The sequence below is a fragment of the Rhinopithecus roxellana genome, chromosome 4, assembly GCF_007565055.1.
Source record: "Rhinopithecus roxellana isolate Shanxi Qingling chromosome 4, ASM756505v1, whole genome shotgun sequence".
NCBI classification, from domain to species: Eukaryota; Metazoa; Chordata; class Mammalia; order Primates; family Cercopithecidae; genus Rhinopithecus; species Rhinopithecus roxellana.
In genome coordinates this window covers 768442-788084 of record NC_044552.1, presented here as the reverse complement: position 1 = coordinate 788084, position 19643 = coordinate 768442, and positions in this window count along the sequence as shown.

The window sequence follows — 19643 nt, the reverse complement described above, 5'->3', positions numbered from 1 at the left end:
TATCTAGGAGAGAAGTGACAGATGTAAGTTTAACTTTTTTTTTTAAAAAACTGTTTTCTAAGTTAGTTGTATTATTTTGCATTCACAAGAAGTTACAAATCCTCTCCAATACTTAGCATGAAATGTATTTTTAATTTTAGCCATTTTTATGGGAAGTAGTGATATTCCATGTGGTTTGAATTTGCATTTTCCTGATAACTGGCAATGCAGCTAATATTTTTAGCCATTTGTTTGTTTTCCAGAATGAAGTGTCTCTTCAAATATTTTGCTTTTTTTTGCCATTTGTATGTTTTCCATTGTGAAGTGTCTCTTCAAATATTTTACTTTTTTTTATTGAGTTGTTTATCTTATTGTGGGTTGAAAGAGATTTCTAAAACCGTGGTAAAATATACATACCATAGAATTGAACACCTTAACCATTGTCAAGTGTACAGTTCAGTAGTGTTAAGGACATTCACATATTTGTGCAACTAATCTCCAGAACTCTTTCCATGTTGTAAAACCCATTGAACAAAACTACTTATGGTCCCCTCTCCCCAGCTGCTGGCAACCAAATTCTCTATGAATTTGACTACTACAGGCACTTCGTATAAGTGATATCATAGAGTATTTGTCTGTTTTGTGACTGACTTATTTTATATGGTATAATGTCCCTCCGGGTTCATCCATGTTGTAGCATGTGTTAGAATGTCCTTCCTTTTAAAGACTGAATAAATATGCACCTAACACAGGAGCTCCCAAATTTATGAAACAATGACTAATAGACCTAAGAAATGCGATAGACAGCAACACAATAATAGTGGGGACTTCAATACTCCACTGACAGCACTGGACAGCTCATCAAGACAGAAAGTCAACAAAGAAACAATGGATTTAAACACTACCTTGGAAAAAATGGACTTAACAGACATTTACAGAAAATTTCATCCAAGAACTGCAGAATACACATTCTCTTCAACAGCACATGGAACTTTCTCTAAGATAGACCACATGATAGGCCATAAAACAAGCATCAATAAATTTAAGAAAACTGAAATTATAAGAAGCACTCTCTCAGACCACAGTGGAATAAAACTGGAAATCAACTCCAAAAAGAACCTTCAGAACCATGCAAATACATGGAAATTAAATAACCTGCTCCTCAATGAGCATTGAGTCAAAAACAAAATCAAGATGAAAATTTAAAAAATTTTCAAACTTAATGACGATAATGATAGAACCCATTCTATCAAAACCTCTGGGAAACAGCAAAGGTGGTGCTAAGAGAAAAGCTCATAGCCCTAAGTGCCTGCATCAAAAAGACTGAAAGAGCACAAATTGACATTCTAAGGTCACACCTCAATCAACTAGAGAAACAGGAACAAACCAAACCCAAACCCAGCACAAGAAAGGAAATTACCAAGATAAGAGCAGAACTAAATGAAATTGAAACAAACAAACAAATATACAAAAGATAAATGAATCCAAAAGCTGGTTCTTTGAAAAGGAACAGGTTTACCAGTACTGAAAACAGAAATCTCTTGATAGTTAACTTTTTATCTACAGATAAATCTTTGTGTATATTGTCTATGGATTCAATTTTTAAAAAGTAGAAAAATTGTGGTTGTCATTTAAAAATATTAGATACTATATTTTAACGTCATTGTATTTATCCTCATGAATATCACAATCATCATCATCATTATCCTAGGCAAAATGGATCACATGAGGAAAGCCAAACAAAACAAATTTTCTAAGAATACATAGCAATTTAGTATGACTTGGGCATAAATGTTGAGACAGGAACCATGAAAGTAGCAGTGGGAATCAGATCATAGTTGGCGCCATATATCCAGAAAAAAATTTGGAACTTGTTCTCTGAGGCATGTAGAGCCTTTGAGAGGTATAAAGCAGATTATCAGTGGTGGCCATATAATTTTTAGAAGAGCAAGTTTTAGATTCCATATTATCGAGGGGACTACTGCCACTGAGTAGGAGGGTATCTGGGATTCTACTTCCCTTCAATGTGTAGGATATTTTCATATCACAAAATAATTTTTTCTTTCCCTCATGTGACTTTCAAATGTTGGATGTTCATTTACATTAAAACTGAGTTATAATAATTTGAACCTAGACTTTAACTCTGTTTTATATTTAAGTGCATACTATTTGTTTTAATATACATGAAATTTTCCAGGAATGCAACTACCATGTAAATACAAAAAGATTTTTATTGCATTACTGGTAACTTTATCAAGAGTTTATCTTTTTAAAGGAATTATGTCCTAAATGTCAGTGGTACACATGCTGTTTGTTCATAACCACACATACCTGCATCCAACTGTATTTGTCCATTTATCCACTGAGATTCTACATGTGGGTCCAGGCGATAATATACTTAATTATGTCTTTGGGAATATTGGTGCCTGAGCATTTGTATATGGAAATATATTATCATATCACAAATTACATTTTTTTCATCATTAGTGTTTTTATGTTATTTTATTAGTTTTTGAAATTGAGCCCACTGATAGGTTAAAATATCTATGAATTTCAATTTATAATAGTAAAACTACATTAAAAATCATATTAAAAGGAGATGTTATGTCCCACAGTGCCTTTGGTTGGAGCACTGTTGTAACATGTATTTTTACTCCATAAAAATCATTCCTATGGCTATGCATGAAACATATATATCATGGATAAAGTGAAAGAAAAGGTGACCAGCTTAGTGACCATTATATTAAATCATGCAAGGTAAAATTCTGAAAAAATCAATGAGTGTGGTGATAGAGAAAAAGAGATGTATTGGTGGTATATGAAAAAGTACAAATGGAAAGTAAGTAGGACTTGAAGCAAATCCAGGTTGGGAAAATGTTTTGTCCTATATAGACTTTAATATACCAATTTTTTTAAACATAAAAGGCTAGGTATGCATAGTCCTAGAAATATGTGTGTACAAGACAGCTTTGCTGTTTTCTAGCTCTGTAGAAACTCTTGTTACTGCACCTAGTTGTCACCAATAGACTGCAAAAACATGCATATGCCAAAAAACCTCAGTATCTTCCTACTTAAACATTTTATCCCTGTGCTTTCATAACTGATGGTGGATGCCATTACCAACTATTTAGCTACTCAAACTGAAAATCAACATTATGGCTTTTTATCATAACCGCAATTCACCTTTCACCATCTTCTTTTGGATGCTGATATGGTTTGGATCTGTGTCCCCACCCAAATCTTGCCGAGGCCATCGGTCGTGGAGACCCTAACCCAGCGGTGCTAGGGGAATTAAAGACACACACACAGAAATATAGAGTGCGGAGTGGGAATCAGAGTGCTGACAGCCTTCAGAGCTGATAGCCACGAATAGTTTTACCCACATATTTATTGACAGCAAGCCAGTGATAAGCATTGTTTCTATAGATTATAGATTAACTAAAACAGGAAACAAAGGGATGGGCTCTGGCTAGTTATCTGCAGCAGGAATATGTCCTTAAGGCACGGATCACTCATGCTATTGTTTGTGGTTCAGGAACGCCTTAAGTGGTTTTCTGCCCTGGGTGGGCCAGGTGTTCCTTGCCCTCATTCCAGTAAACAAACAACCTTCAGCATGGGCATCATTGCCATCACGAGCATGTCACAGTGCTGCAGAGATTTTGTTTATGGCCAGTTTTGGGGCCTCTTTATGGCCAGATTTGGGGGCCTGTTCCAAATCTGGAACAGGCCCCCAAATGTCAAATTATAATCCCCAATGTTGAAGGCAGGGCCTGGTTGGAGGTGATTGGATCATGAAGGGTTTAGCACCATCGTCTTGGTGCTGTTCTCATGAGAGTGAGTTCTCGTGAGATCTGATCATTTAAAAGTGTGTAGTATCTCCCCCTCACTCTCTCTCTCTTGCTCCTGCTCTGGCCATGTAAGACAGCCTGCTCCCACTTTGCCTTCCACCATGAGTGTGAGCTCCCTGAGGCCTCCCAAAAGCAACTGCTTCCTGTACAGTATGCAGAACTGTGAGTCAATTAAACTTCTTTTCTTATAAATTACCCAGTCTTAAAGTGTTTCTTTAAAGCAATATGAAAATTGGCTAATACAGATACTCTTTAGAAAGGTTCATCATTTATCTCATTTCTCTCCTTACTGCCCTCTCTACCAAGTATAGGTCCTTACCATCTTTCATTAGTCTCATGAAACTGCCTTCCGAAAGGTTTATGTGTCTCCAGACTTTACAACCCAAACTGATTCTGTCCATTGTGCAGAGTTACTTAAAACTTCAATCAAATTATGTTTTTCTCCATTTAATACACATTAACCAGTGGACACTTCCTGACTACCTTTTACTTTAGGTGAAACATTTGCAACTTTTATAATCTAAGATGGGTTCCAAAACAATTTTCTATTTTATCTTCTAACTATTCCTTCTCTTTGTCCAGTCCTTGGCTGTCACCATAGTAGATAATTTTGAATTCACCAAGCACATCATGTACAATCCCCATTCCATACTTTTGTTTTCTTCTTCATGCATTCCAGAGGCCTACTGCTGGGTCCATTGTCCTTTACCAATTGTAGATTAAATAGGGTGTTTATGGTTATTTCAATAAAAAGTATTGGGCATCATGCTGTTGGTAAGAAACATAATTGCCTATTATGTCACCTTATTGCATGTGAAAATAAACTCTTTAACTTGTATCGTTTGACCTCCTACTCTTATATAGAACAAAATTTTCTTAAGCCTTGCAAGTGTCTATTTCAACCAAATCAGACAAAAGTAGTAAATTATTCCTGCTAAACAGATTGTAGTCCTCAACAAAGCCCATAAAATGTGTTTAGCTTAATCAACTATTATTGGAAATGAGAATCATTTTCAAATTGCTCCAAAGGAAAACAAACCAACAAACTTGTAAACATGTACTTGGCACAGAAATTCAGCTTAATTGAGCTGAAATTTTAAAGAGAGAGAGAGTGAAAGAGAGCTAGAGTGAGAAGCATGTTTGATGAGGGCTGGAAAACCTACATGTCAGCAATAATAAACTTGTTATTTAATAAGGTTAATAATAGATAAAGTAACCTAAAGATGAATTGTTATCACAGTGGACGACCATTTTATTAAAATGTTAATGGCCTGAGGCAAAAGCAAACTGTTCTCTTAATCTGCCAGAGAACTGCTTTTTTTTTTTTTTTTTTTTTAAGGAATTATCATACCCCATAGCACATGGGATTTGAGCAAGCCATGATAAGCATATTTGAAATTTGGACTAGACACCACTCCTGAGATCTTAACTTGACTTAAAGTATGAATGCCTTTCACCTGCTCATTCATGGTCATACCTCTTCCTGTTATCAGCAAAATGTATGAAACATTTTCACATGTGGAAATTTATTGAAAGAAATTTCTATATGAGTTTCATTTTCCTTCTCAAGGTTGAAAGGCGTACCTAGCAAGGTTTTATTTTGTTTTGTTCTGTTTCTGTTTGTTTTTTTTTCTTCTCACCTACCTCCATGCACATAATAGCAAGCAAAAGACATTCTCTAGCAAATGCAATTGCCCACACCATACAATGGGCCTTTTCTATAATGCCTGGACTAAAAATGAAAGTATTCAGCAGCACTGTCAAGGACAATCAAGTGAGTCACCCCAAAGCTGACTGCGTATAAATGTGATGAATTACACTGTGATTTGTTTGGGCCCGTAACTAGAACCCCGAAAGATCTCTGTCAGATAATGGTGTTTTCTACCAATGTGATATTAGCTCAGATCACAAAGAAAACAGAATTCACATTCAATTATTTCTTATCAACATTTTTCACAATATTTTTCTTATAGATATATAGCTATATGTAGTGTATGTCAGTGAAAAATTGCAGATTATAAATATGACATAACATTAACTATAGTATTGTGTCTCTGAAAGAGGAATAATGAGAACTATTCAATATATTTTACATATAAGTGATTTTACATTGTAAGTGATGGGCAGTTGCAAGAAGATGAAGTTGACAGCTATGAAAAGCTGTCATGCTAGAGTGAGAGGAGCATCAATTCAGGGCAGGAAAAGACCTGGAATCTACCTTTTCTAAGGAGGGCTAGTGAACACCCAAGGTCACATGCTAGAGTTTTAATACAGAAATCCCATAATAAAGAAGCAAAAATCCTCATAAGTCCAAATATGAAGAAAAAATAGAAAATCCAAACAATTGCTAGACCCAGGGAGTAGGAAGTAGTCTATAAGACCCTGAAGTATGATCCGCACAAGCAAATTGGACTGTAGCATCTGATCTTGTTTTTATGTTCCTTATACATTGGAGAAAAGGGTAGGGTAGAGATTTTGAACCTAAAGGCAATTATCTATATGTTTAATGACAATATTTTTATTGTTGGTTTTCTGACTATAAAAAATACATCATTTTAAAAACATTAGGAGTTTGATTATGTGTATTTCATAAATATGTTTTCATGCTAATAAATACATCGTTTATTATGTATTGAGGTAAAAGGAAAACATGACCGTGGTGTTTTTCAGCTTCTCCCATCAAAAGGCAAAACTAAGTCTCCTTCCTTCCTTCCTTCCTTCCTTCCTTCCTTCCTTCCTTCCTTCCTTCCTTCCTTCCTTCCCTCCTCTATCTTCCTCTCTTCTTCTCCTCGTCCTTTCTTCCTATCTTTCTTTCTCTTCTTCCTTTATTATTCTCCTTCCTTCTCTCTTTTCTTCCTTTCTTTTCTTTCTTTCTTTCTTTCTTTCTTTCTTTCTTTCTTTCTTTCTTTCTTTCTTTCTTTCTTTCTTTCTTTCTTTCTTTCTTTCTTTCTCTCTCTCTCTCTCTCTTTCTCTCTCTCTCTCTCTCTCTTTCTTTCTCTCTCTCTCTCTTTCTTTCTTTCTTTCTTTCTTTCTTTCTTTCTTTCTTTCTTTCTTTCTTTCTTTTTCTTTCTTTCTTTCTTTTTCTTTCTCACTTTCTCTCTCTGTCTTTCTTTCCTTCTTGTTGAAACGCATAGTTTTAAAAAATCATCCACATTTTTGTTTACTTTGTATTTTGCCTGCTATTTTTGAAGCTATAAATATATATTTTATTTGTGTTTTTGGTAAGCCTTAGTAAAAAATTATTTGCAGTTTTAAATACAAAGTTGTTTTAACAAAACACCGTGAATATTCATGTGCCCATTAATGAATTCAATAATAAAAAGTTACTGATAGAGTTGAAGACTTTTATGCTAATAAAATCCCCCTTGTCTGCCCATTGCTCATAGAGCACACCATGATTCACTTTTGCACTCTTATATATACAATATCCACTTTTTTGCTACTACTTACAGTGCTGCTAGAAACTTCCTTTTACATGTCTTTTGGTACATACATATATATGATAGGTTTATATACATAGAAGTGATATTGCTGTTCATAGGATATAAAAAGTTCAGCTTTTTGTTGATGTTCCCAAATACTTTACAATGAGTTGCAAAGAATTTGTGCTGCTTCCCATGCAGAATAAGAATTCTAGTTGTTTAAAATTCCTTGATAAAACTTGAAATCATCATTTTTCTCACTAGTTCTATTTGGTTTGTATACTTTTTGGTTTTAATTTGTATTTCCCTTATACATAATGAAACTGAGAACTTACCATTGGCCCTTTGGACCATTTTGATATTTTACTTGCACAATTTGATATTAAAAAATTATTTGAAGATCTTTTATATTTATTAAGGAATAAACAAAAATTTACATTCCATATAGCACACTTTAAAAATTTGCAGGCTAATGTCAATGTAGCCATTTGCTATGTAATGACATTTGGTCAGCAATGGACCTTAAGATTATAATGGAGATGAAAATCCCTATCTCTCAGTGGCATCATAGCTGTCTTAATGTCATAGTACAACACATTACTCACATGGCTGTGGTGATGCTGATGTAAACAAACCTACTGCCAGTTGTATAAAAGTGTAGCACATACTATTATCTATAGTCTACAATATTTGATAATCATAATAAACAACTATGTTTCTTGTTTATGTATCTGCTATATTATGCTTGTTATCATCATTTTAGAATGTACATCTTCTACTTATTAAAAAAGTTAACTGTAAAACAGCCTCAGGCAAGTGTTTCAGAGGATATCCCAGAAGAAGGCATTGTATCATAGAAGATGACAATTTCATGCATGTTATTGCCCCTGAAAACCTCCCAGTGGGACAAGATACAGAGGCTGAAGGCAGTGATAGTGATGATCCTGCTCCTGCACAGGCCTGGGTTCGTGTGTGTGTTTGTGTATTAGTTTTTAACGAAAATTTGAAAAGTTAAAAAAAAGAAAAAACTTTAGAATAAATATATAAACAAAGTATTTTATAGCGATATAATGTGTTTGTGCTTTCAGTGAAATGTCATTACAAAAGGTTCAAAAAGTTAAAAAAATTTAAAAGTACATAAAGTAAAAGAGTTATAGTAAGCTAAGATTAATTTATTATCAAATAAAGAAAAAAATTAAGTAAATGTCATGTAGCCTAAGTGTACGGTGTTTGTAAAGTCTACAGTAGTGAACAGTTAATGTCCTAGGCCTTCACGTTCACTCACTCATTGACTCACCCAGAGCAGGTTTCAGTCCTGCAAGCTCCATTTGTGGAAAGTGTCCTATACAGACGTACCACTGTCTTTTATCTTTGTACAGTATTTTTACTGTACATTTTCTGTTTAGATATACAAATACTGTTGTGTCCAATTGCCTGCAGTATTCAGTATGGTAACATACTGTATATGTTTATAGCCTAGAAGCAATAGGCTATACTGTATAGACTAGGTGTGTAGTGGGCTATATCATGTAGTTTTGTGTAAATACACACTATAATGTTCGTGCATCCACAAAATCACCTAATGAAGCATTTCTCAGAAGGTATCCTCATCATTGAGGGACACGTGACTGTAATTTGTCTATAGATTCTTGTAAATTTTATTAGACAAGTTTTATTTCCTTCCTTCCTTCTTTCCATTCTTTCTTCATTTCTTTCTTTTTTCTTTTTCTACTAGTTATGACCTTTAATAAAATATCAAATAAAAGTAGTGATTGAAATCCGAGGGGGGATTCTATATTTCAACTGTTTATATCTTTTGGTCTTAATTAGATTAAGGGAGTTCCCTTTTTCTTCCTAGTTTGCTAAGGGTTTTATGATGAGTGGATGTGACAGTTAATACTGAGTGTCAACCTGATTGGATTGAAGGATACAAAGTATTGATTCTGGATGTGTCTGTGTGAGTGTTGCCAAAAGAGATTAACATTTGAGTCAGTGGTCTGGGGAAAGCAGACCCACCCTTAATCTGGTGGGTGCAATCTAATCAGCTGCCATCAATGTAAAGCAGGCAGAAAAACATGAAAAAGAGAGACTGGCCTAGCCTCCTGGTCTACATCTTTCTTCCGTGCTGGATGCTTCTTGCCCTCGAAAACTGGACTCCAAGTTCTTCAGTTTTGGGACTCAGACTGGCTCCCCTGCTCCTCAGCTTGCAGACAGCCTATTGTGGGACCTTGTGATTGTGTAAATTAATAATTAATAAACTCCCATAAAAATATATGATATATATGATATGTATGATATATAGATCTATATGATACATATATCCTATTAGGATATCTATATATCTATATATAACTAATAGGATATATATATATCTTATCAGTTCCTATATAGGAGATTTATATATATATCCTATTAGTTCTATTCCTCTAGAGAACCCTAACACAGTGGACATTAATTTTTAGTTAACTTTTTAATCAAAATATAACACATACACAGAAGTGTACAATTTATAAAGATACAATGTAGGTGTACCAATAAATTCACATTATCAGCAAAACTTGGTATTATCTGTTATTTTCATGTGGTATTACAGTGGGTATGCAGTAGGAGTAACGTTTAGTTTACGGTTTACTATTTTTTTTTTTTTTTTTTTTTGAGACCAAGTTTCACTCTTGTTGCCCAGGGTGGAGTGCAACGGTAGGATCTCGGCTCACTGCAACCTCCACCTCTTGGGTTAAAGCGATTCTCCTGTCTCAGCCTCCTGAGTAGCTGGGATTACAGGGACCCCCCTCAGGACACCTGGCTAGTTTTTGTATTTTTAGTAGAGACAGGGTTTTACCTTGTTGGCCAGGCTGGTCTAAAACTCCTGAGTTCAGGTGATCTGCCTGTCTTGGCTTCCCAAAGTGCTGGGATTACAGGAATGAGCCACTATGCCCGGCCTACATTTTACTATTAAGTGATGACATTGAGCACATTTTTTCTATGTGTATTGACCATGTGGATATCCTCCTTGGTAAAGAGATAAAGTTTTTCTTCCATTTTTCTATTTGATATTCTATCATATTCTTATTGATTTGTAGGTTTTCTTTTTATATTCTGATGTGAAATATTTGTCAGTTTTATGTATTGAAGACATCTTCTCTGCTCTGTGACTGGTCTTCACACTTTTGTTAGTGGTGTCTTTTGATAAACAGCCATATTTAATTTTATAGTAATCTAATTGAAATTTCTTTATGTTGATAGTTATTGATTTGGGGTTCTGTTTGATTGATTGTATCTGTATGAACATTATAAAGACATTCTCCTAAGTTACCTTTTATAAGACACATACACATGCACACATATGTTTACTCTTCACACACCTATAATCTGTCTGGGATTTATTTGTGTGTGGAGTGAGAGGGATTAATTTTTTTCCATGTTGATACTCAGTTAATCTAGCTCAGTTTCCTGGAAAAACAATTCATTATTCACAGATGGATTCTTTTTTTTTTCTTCATCCATTTTCCTAGCCCTATACTAACATCAAATTGTCCAATTTATAATTTTGGAAATAAATATCTTTATCTTTTAGATTGAGTCCTCCTACTTTGTTATTTTTCAATATTGCCAAGTCTTTGGTTTTCCTTTATCAACTTCAGAATCTCTTTCGTTGATTTAAACAAAAATTCTGTTGAAATTTTGATTGTAATTACATTTAATCTGTAGATGAATGTGGTATAATTGATGACATTCCTATACTAGAAAAAAATACAAAAGCAAAAACTATAGAGTAGAAATGGGCACATGGAGATCACAATATTGAAGTGTTCATTCATGAATTTAAAAATAACTACAATTGATATGTTCAAGAAAATGGAGCAAAAGAGAATTTTGGCAGAAAATTGGAAGCTCTAAAAGTTATCAGATAAAAAGGAAATAATAAAAACTTAAAACTACAGTAACTAAAAATAAAAATCCAGTATTCAAAGAGAAGACCTTCTGAACAAAACAAAACAAAACAAAAAACTACATCTCTGGAAGAAAGGACAGAAAATTCTGAAGAGAATATGAGACACATGGACACATATACACAACACGAGTATAACTGGAGTCTCACAAAGAGAGAAACACTATTTAAAAATTAAATAGTTGAACAATTTTCAGAGTCCACTAAAGACATCAAACTATAGATTTAGACTTTATATATTTTTAATGTAGGTATATTAAAGAGAAATAATACCTATATACATCATAGCTACACTATCATTATAATTTCTGAACATAGAATCAGAAAGTCTAAAACGAAGTACTAGTAATCCAGACTAATAAATAAAAGATAATGCATCATTATAAACATTTTATTCCAGAAATGCAAGGTTAGCTTAACATTATAATACCAATGAAATCATCAAATATAGAAAAACCATATGACCACCTAAAATATATAGAAAAAACATTTGATTAAATTCAACATTCAATCACCATAAACCATTTAGCAAACTAAGGATGGAGGATAACTTCCTTAATTTGGTATAGAGTGTCTTTAAAAATTTCCAGTAATATCTTGCTTAATGGTGGAATATTACGATGTTCCTCTCTTAGATTTGGTATGAGAAGAAATGCTATCAAAATTTTTATTCTTTATAGTCCTGGAAGTCCTAGTCAGTGCAATAAAACAAGGGAAATAATATAAGAATTATAGATAAAATTGTTCTTATTGTCAGATAACACTATTGTGAATTTAGATAACTCAATTCACAGTTAAAATATTCAAGCTAATCAATTAATTTAACAAGCTTCTGGCTTACAAGTTCAATATAAACATTAGTGAAGTTCTGCATTCTACCAACTACAAAATAATATCACTTGTAATAGCATCAAAATGCATACAAATAAGAAACTGGAAGCAAACTACATATTCAGCAAGTTAGATATATTTTAATATTTCCATAGTCAAGAGTTACTATGTAGAAAAATGTTGAAAAGAATAAGGTAGATCAATAGTATTGAATTAGAAAGATTTATAATGATATACATGCATATTTTTTAAATCCATAGTGGCTTCAGTATCCAGTAGAATGTAGAAAATTGTGTTGTCAGTCAGTAAGTAAATGTATTCTGATATAGTTTGGATATTTGTCCTCAACAAAATCTCCATTGAACTGTAATCCTCAATGCTGGAGGTGGGGCCTGGTGTTAGGGTCATGAGGGTGGATTTCTCATGGCTTGGTGCTGTCTTCTTGACAGTGAGTGCATTCTCATGAGATCTGGTTGTTAAGTGTGTGGCATCCTCTGCCTCTCTCTTGCTCTGGCTCTGGCCATGTGATGTACCTGCTCCCCCTTCACCTTCCACCATGACTGTAATTTTCCAGAGGCCTCCTCAGAAGCTGAGCAGACATCAGGACCATGCTTCCTATAAAGCCTGTATAATTATGAACTAATTGAAACTATTTTCTTTATAAGTTACCCACTCTCAGGTATTTCTTTGTAGCCATGCAAAAATGGCCTAAGGCATATTCAAAATGAACAAATGAATAGTGAAAAATAAATACTTATTGGCTTTAATTATAGGACGTATGCACAAACTGTGCTTAGCACACCCATTTTCTCGACTTCTTATAAAGGTTTCCTTTTTTTTTTTTTTCTGTTACTGAAAGTTTGGATTTCCTGTATTAATCTATTTCCCTTTTACAAAGATTAAAATGATCTAGTGTAGGGAATGAGAATATCCATTAAAATATCATAATAGAAATTCTGAGTAGAAAAGTGGGAGGAGAAACAGATCACTTTCTATTTTGGCAGCCCATAACCTGCGGAAAGATGGCAAGAAACATTCATTGAAAATTCTGAACTCCAGATCTTGTGCTAATTAAATGCCTCATATGTATCAACTGTCTTTATCCTCTTTGGTAATGCATGTTACTCTTTGTACAAAAGAAGAATATGACATTTAAGGAAGTTTGGAAATTTGTCTTAAGTCAAAAGTCGTGAACTCATCTGAGATCTCTGTGGGGCTAAAAAAGTCCAGGCTCATTCTTTATCCCAAAGCTACTTATATTATCATGTATATCTGAAACACGTAGAGATCTTGGTAAAATGTTGGTTCTGAATCTGTAAGGATGGAGTGCAAAATACTGCTTTTTCAACAAACTCTTAGGTAGTACCAATGTCGCAAGTCCAAGGTGCACATTGCACTAGGAGCAGCAAAGCAGTTTAGAACTTATTGCACGACATTTTGATGCAGGCAAACCCCCAGATCAGGGCTCAGCTTGGGAGGGTTCTTGGCTTCAGTCAGGAAAAAATTCAACAGTGAGCCAACAGTGGAAGAAAGCAAGTTTATTAGAGCAATAGTGTGGAGCAAAACCAGAGCAGGGGTATTCCATAGGCGGAGTAGCACTCCTGGATTGCGGACTAGGTATATTTACATGCACTTCTAATTTTATGCTGAATCAGGGGCGGATTGTTAATGAGCTTTCTAAAAAAGCATCAGGGAGTTCCCAGAACCATATACGGTAACTTCTGGCCATTGCCATGTCATTTGTAAACGGTCATGGTGTTGGTGGGAGTGTCTTTTTTTTTTTTTTTTTGAGACGGAGTCTCTCTGTCGCCCAGGCTGTATGTAGTGCAGTGGCCAGATCTCGGCTCACTGCAAGCTCCGCCTCCCGGGTTCCCGCCATTCTCCTGCCTCAGCCTCCCAAGTAGCTGGGACTGCAGGCGCCTGCCACCACGCCCGGCTAATTTTTTGTATTTTTAGTAGAGACAGGGTTTCACCGTGTTAGCCGGGATGGTCTCGATCTCCTGACCTCGTGATCCCCCCGCTTCGGCCTCCCAAAGTGCTGGGATTACAGGCTTGTGCCACGGCGCCCCACCGGGAGTGTCTTATAGCATACACATGTATTATAATTCCCAGTCCTGGCTGGTTGGCTGGTTTCTTTGCTACATCCTATTTTGATCAGCAGAGTCATGAAAACAAGTCATGTTGATTTAAGTTAACAAAGTAATTGAAATGCGAAATAGCATTTGTAATAGAACCAAAAGAATAATGACATAACATGTGAAAGGTAAGTATGTAAAATAGATACAGTTGTTACATTGATAAAACTCAGGTGTTTTCACAGAATTTTTGAATCCTCTGTAAATCTAGGACTTAACTTTTCTAAAAGTGTTTGCTTAGCCATTGCAAGTTATGGTTATATTTCTTTTGTGTTCTGATGTGTTGGTAGAGATTAACTTAGCTTTTATTTTCCATCATTGACTTAACTAGAAATAATCATTTCTAAAAGTAAAAATACATTTTAAAAACAGGACCAAGACTAGTAATTCAGGAATTATTATAATAAGAATTAGATGGGAAAGGAATGTATTCTCTTAAAAGAAATATTTCACGCTGAACTTCTTACAAGTTGCTGTTACATATTGCCTAGAGATCACTTTTGAGTTGAAAAAGTGGTAGTTTTGTATACAGTAATCCGGGAATCGTTCTGACCCCTATTCCTTACAGCTAAAGAAACTGCAAGGCATGCAGACTTTGGTATTCTGCCAGCAGGATCATTGAGATAAGAATTCTCACTATGAATACCGTGTTAGCCTTTTGCCACTATCTACTGATTAAACCTCAAAGGCCTTTTCAGACTGTCAGGGAAAGCACACACAAGGCGTTCTATGTGGATATGTGTGGCAGGGAAGGGCAGGGAGTTCTTGAATTCTACATTTTGTGAATACCTGACTTTCATCCTTAAAGCACCTTGTGTCCCAGTTTTTGGACATAGTGCAGGATTGTAGCTAGGAAGCTGCAGGACATAGCCTGCTAGGAAGGCTTCTGGTAATCAAGGAAACACCAGGTGCATGCTGTAACTAGAACTCAGGGGAAATTATTAGACTCTAGCATATGAGGCAGTTGAAGGTCAAGTCCAGGGCTAAGTAGGAGGGAGCTTAATTTTGATTAGCAAATAAACAACTTAAACCTATTAGGTCACAGGTGGCAGGAAGCTTATATTATCAGCAAAGGGAAAATATGTATCACAAGGGAAGCACTCTGAACTGGAATGTGTAATAGACGTTTTCATCAGTTAGATAAGGGTGGGGAAGGGAGAAGTTTAGAAATAACTTTAAAAAAATATATCAATTAGATTCTCAGATGGTGAACAAAAGTGCCTGTGGATTTAAACACAAGTAATATCATTCGGAAAACTGGATCATTTAATGTTATAGATACCCTGAGCAAGGGAGATTTTTTTTTTTTTGAGACAGAGTCTTGCTATGTTGCCCAGGCTGGAGAACACTGGCTATTCACAGGTGTGAACATAGCACACTATAACCCTGAACTCCTGGGCTCAAGTGATCCTCCTGCCTCAGCATCTTGAATAGCTGAGACTATAGGCATGTGTTACTGTGCTTGGCTCTCAGCAGCGATTCTTAATTCCGGTGGGAATAATAGTTTGCTGGGGTGTCTGTCTGGCTGACAGACATTTGCCTGAGACCTCATTTATCTAAAGACGGTTCTTGAATTTTGAGGTTATCTCTGCTTGAAGATCCGGACTGGTGAGTTGTGATTTATAGGAAGGGATGACTGAGAGAGAAGAGAGAGCCTGTGATAGCTGGGGAGCAGTCTGACATTCTCTCACTAACAAGGCCCTAGTGGCCCCTATGGTAGTTACTCCACCTGCCTTAAAGCAGAGATATAGCTGTTTGGTCCTTCCTTACCCAGGGGCTTTAAACTGATATGAGATCATATTTATTGCAGGGCTTTTCTTCTTCTAGATTTCATAACAAATACTCTGCTGACATTGCTTATAATATATCATACCACCTGAATGAGAGATGTCAGGGAAGAAGACATGTACTTTTTCCCCCATTTAGAGATGAAGCTACATATTTTCAGATAGGGAGAAATGTCACTGGTTATGAAAATTTTATATGAAACGGTCTGTGTCCAAACACAAGTTATTATAATAACATGATCTTCCTCTACCTCCCTTTCAAATATGTGTTAAGTTCTGGATTAGGGTTTTTCATTTAATTTTGACTGTTTCTTTCCTCTCCACTGAGGGCAATCTTAGATTTGAAGGTGGAAAGACTGTAGGCATGATCTATTTTAGCAGTGGCAAATAAAACTCAGATTGCTTGCCAACTCTGATACCAGTCCATGGCCCATTAGAAAACAGACTGCATAGCAGGGTTAGCGGCAGGTGAGTGAGCAAAGCTTCATCTGTATTTACAGCCACTCCCTATCACGTGCATTACCTACTGAGCTCCTCCTCCTGTCAGATCAGTGGTGGCATTAGATTCTCATAGGAGCGCAGACTCTATCGTGAACTGCACATGTGAGGGATCTAGGTTTTGTGCTTTTTATGAGAATCTAATGCCTGATGATCTGTCACTGTCACCCATCACCCTCAGATGGGATGGTCCAGGTACAGGAAAACAAGCTCAGGGCTCCTACTGATTCTACATTATGGTGAGTATATGATTATTTCATTATATATTACAGTGTAATAATAATAGAAATAAAGTGCACAATAAATGTGATGTGACTGAATTATCTCAAAAGCATCTTCCCTCCTGGTCCCTAGAAAATTTGTCTTCCACAAAATCGGTGCCTGGCACCAATAAGGTTGGGGACTGCTGGTATAAATGACTTGCTAGATAGTAAAGGAGGGCCAGGCTTGGTGACTGATGCCTGTAATTCCAGTATTTTGAGAGGCTAAGAGGGGAGGATCACTTGAGCCCAGAAGTTTGAGACCAGACTGGGCAAAATAGTGAGATCCCATGTCTAGTAAATAAATAAAAATATATATAGATATTCTATATAAATATATCATATATCATATATACATTTATTTATATACATATATGCCACCACACTTGTGTGTGTGTGCATATGCCTGTGGTTCCAGATACTTAGGATGCTGAGGTGGGAGGATGGTTTGAGCCAAGAGGTGGAGGTTGCAGTGAGTTGTGATTGCACCACTGCACTTCAGCCAGGGTGACAAAGTGAGACACTGTCCCTTTCGTGCAAAACAAAAGAATAAAAGTAAAGGAGATAAATTTAAAAGCTATGGAGACTTACTCCAATCTCTGTGTTCTTTCCATTACACCATCCAAATTATGTCTTTTACTTTTGATGTCTACAAAGAAAATGAGGTAATAAAAACTAGCCATGATTTGTTAATTATCATACGCTATTGGGAAGAGACTATGGGGTCCACTCACACATGCTTATCTCCCCTTCATTCATCCATGCACTTTCTCAATGAAGGCACACTGCATTATTTGGAGAATGCCATAAATACCAGTATGACCTAGGGATAAACATTTGATACTGCAATATAACTGAAACTTGTGGTAACATTTTGAAAGGTAGGAAGGAATGTTTGGAGCCACTGATTAATGGGTCGTTTCATGTGTACATATGGGTATAAATGAGAAAGCAGAATAGTGTAGTGGAAAAACATTGAAGTAAGCAGATGTGGGTCCAAAGCTTGAAACTGCTGTGTAGATGTCCGTAAAGTCCTAGGAAAGTCATTAAATTTCTTCAGGTCTTAGATTCTTCAGCTGGAAAAATTCAGTTAAAAAAATGCCTTTTATAATTTTTCTAAGGGTTGGAATAATATATCTAAAGCTCATGGCAGTGTAACTGATGAAAGATAGCCACTCAGTAAATATTAACTTTTACTATGTAAAAGCTACACATAAAAAAATAAAAAATAAAAATGAATTAGGAAAATTATGTTTTTTAAAATCTTCCTGATGCTCGGGCATTAACAGCAACTCCTAAATGCACTTAAAACAGTGCATTTCCAGAGTCACTGGGAACCTCTTATCCTCCTACCTGCAAATCTTGTTAAAAATAAAGGTGTCTAGGGGTTGTTCCATTCAGGATCTACTACATGAAAATATCTGGGGATAACACCTTGTTGCCTATATTGTTTAACACACTCTATTCTTATTGGGCCTCAACAACCCTCGTCACCTCATGAATTAGAAATCAATTGAGAAATAAGAAAAAGGAGTCAAAATATTACATCAATTACTTTCAAGATTTAGGTTGGAAGAGGTAGTTTGTATCTGTGTGCAAGTCTGCTTTCTAATGCTGAGCCCCAGAATTAGAAAAGCATCTCTTCAGTCAGAGGCAATGCTAGACCAGGAAGGGCTCACCACAGGGCTGCAGACTTTAAGAACGGAGAGAATGTGAGCCCCCTAAGGCCACCCATCCTACCAGGAAAAGCAGAATCACTTAGGCTAACATACCCTGAGTTGAGTAAACTGTTTTATTTCCTACAGATAAGAAGGGGCAGAAATGTATCAAATAGCCAGGATTATCACTTTAATTTATACTCCTTCCTATACACATGAAAGGAAAGCTCATCAGTGGGAAAAAAAATCTACCACCACCCCCTCACACATCTCCTGGGCAATTTTTATGCTCATATTTTAAAAGTTTTCTGCTCTAAAGAGTGTACCTTTCTTTCTTTTCTTCTCTTCTCTTTTCTTTCTTTTCTTTTTTTCTTTTCTCTCTCTCTCTGTCTCTCTCTCTTTCTTTCTCTCTCTCTCTCTTATTTTTTTTTTTTTTTATTATACTTTAAGTTCTAGGGTACATGTGCATAACGTGCAGGTTTGTTACATATGTATGCTTGTGCCATGTTGGTGTGCTGCACCCATCAACTCGTCAGCACCCCTCAATTCATCATTTATATCAGGTATAACTCCCAATGCAATCCCTCCCCCTCCCCCCTCCCCATGATAGGCCCCAGTGTGTGATGTTCCCCTTCCCGAGTCCAAGTGATCTCATTGTTCAGTTCCCACCTATGAGTGAGAACATGCGGTGTTTGGTTTTCTGTTCTTGTGATAGTTTGCTAAGAATGATGGTTTCCAGCTGCATCCAAGTCCCTACAAAGGACGCAAACTCATCCTTTTTTATGGCTGCATAATATTCCATGGTGTATATGTGCCACATTTTCTTAATCCAGTCTGTCACAGATGGACATTTGGGTTGATTCCAAGTCTTTGCTATTGTGAATAGTGCCACAATAAACATACGTGTGCATGTGTCTTTATAGCAGCATGATTTATAATCCTTTGGGTATATACCCAGTAGTGGGATGGCTGGGTCATATGGTACATCTAGTTCTAGATCCTTGAGGAATCGCCGTACTGTTTTCCATAATGGTTGAACTAGTTTACAATCCCACCAACAGTGTAAAAGTGTTCCTATTTCTCCACATCCTCTTCAGCACCTGTTGTTGCCTGACTTTTTAATGATTGCCATTCTAACTGGTGTGAGATGGTATCTCATTGTGGTTTTGATTTGCATCTCTCTGATGGCGAGTGATGATGAGCATTTTTTCATGTGTCTGTTGGCTGTATGAATGTCTTCTTTTGAGAAATGTCTGTTCATATCCTTTGCCCACTT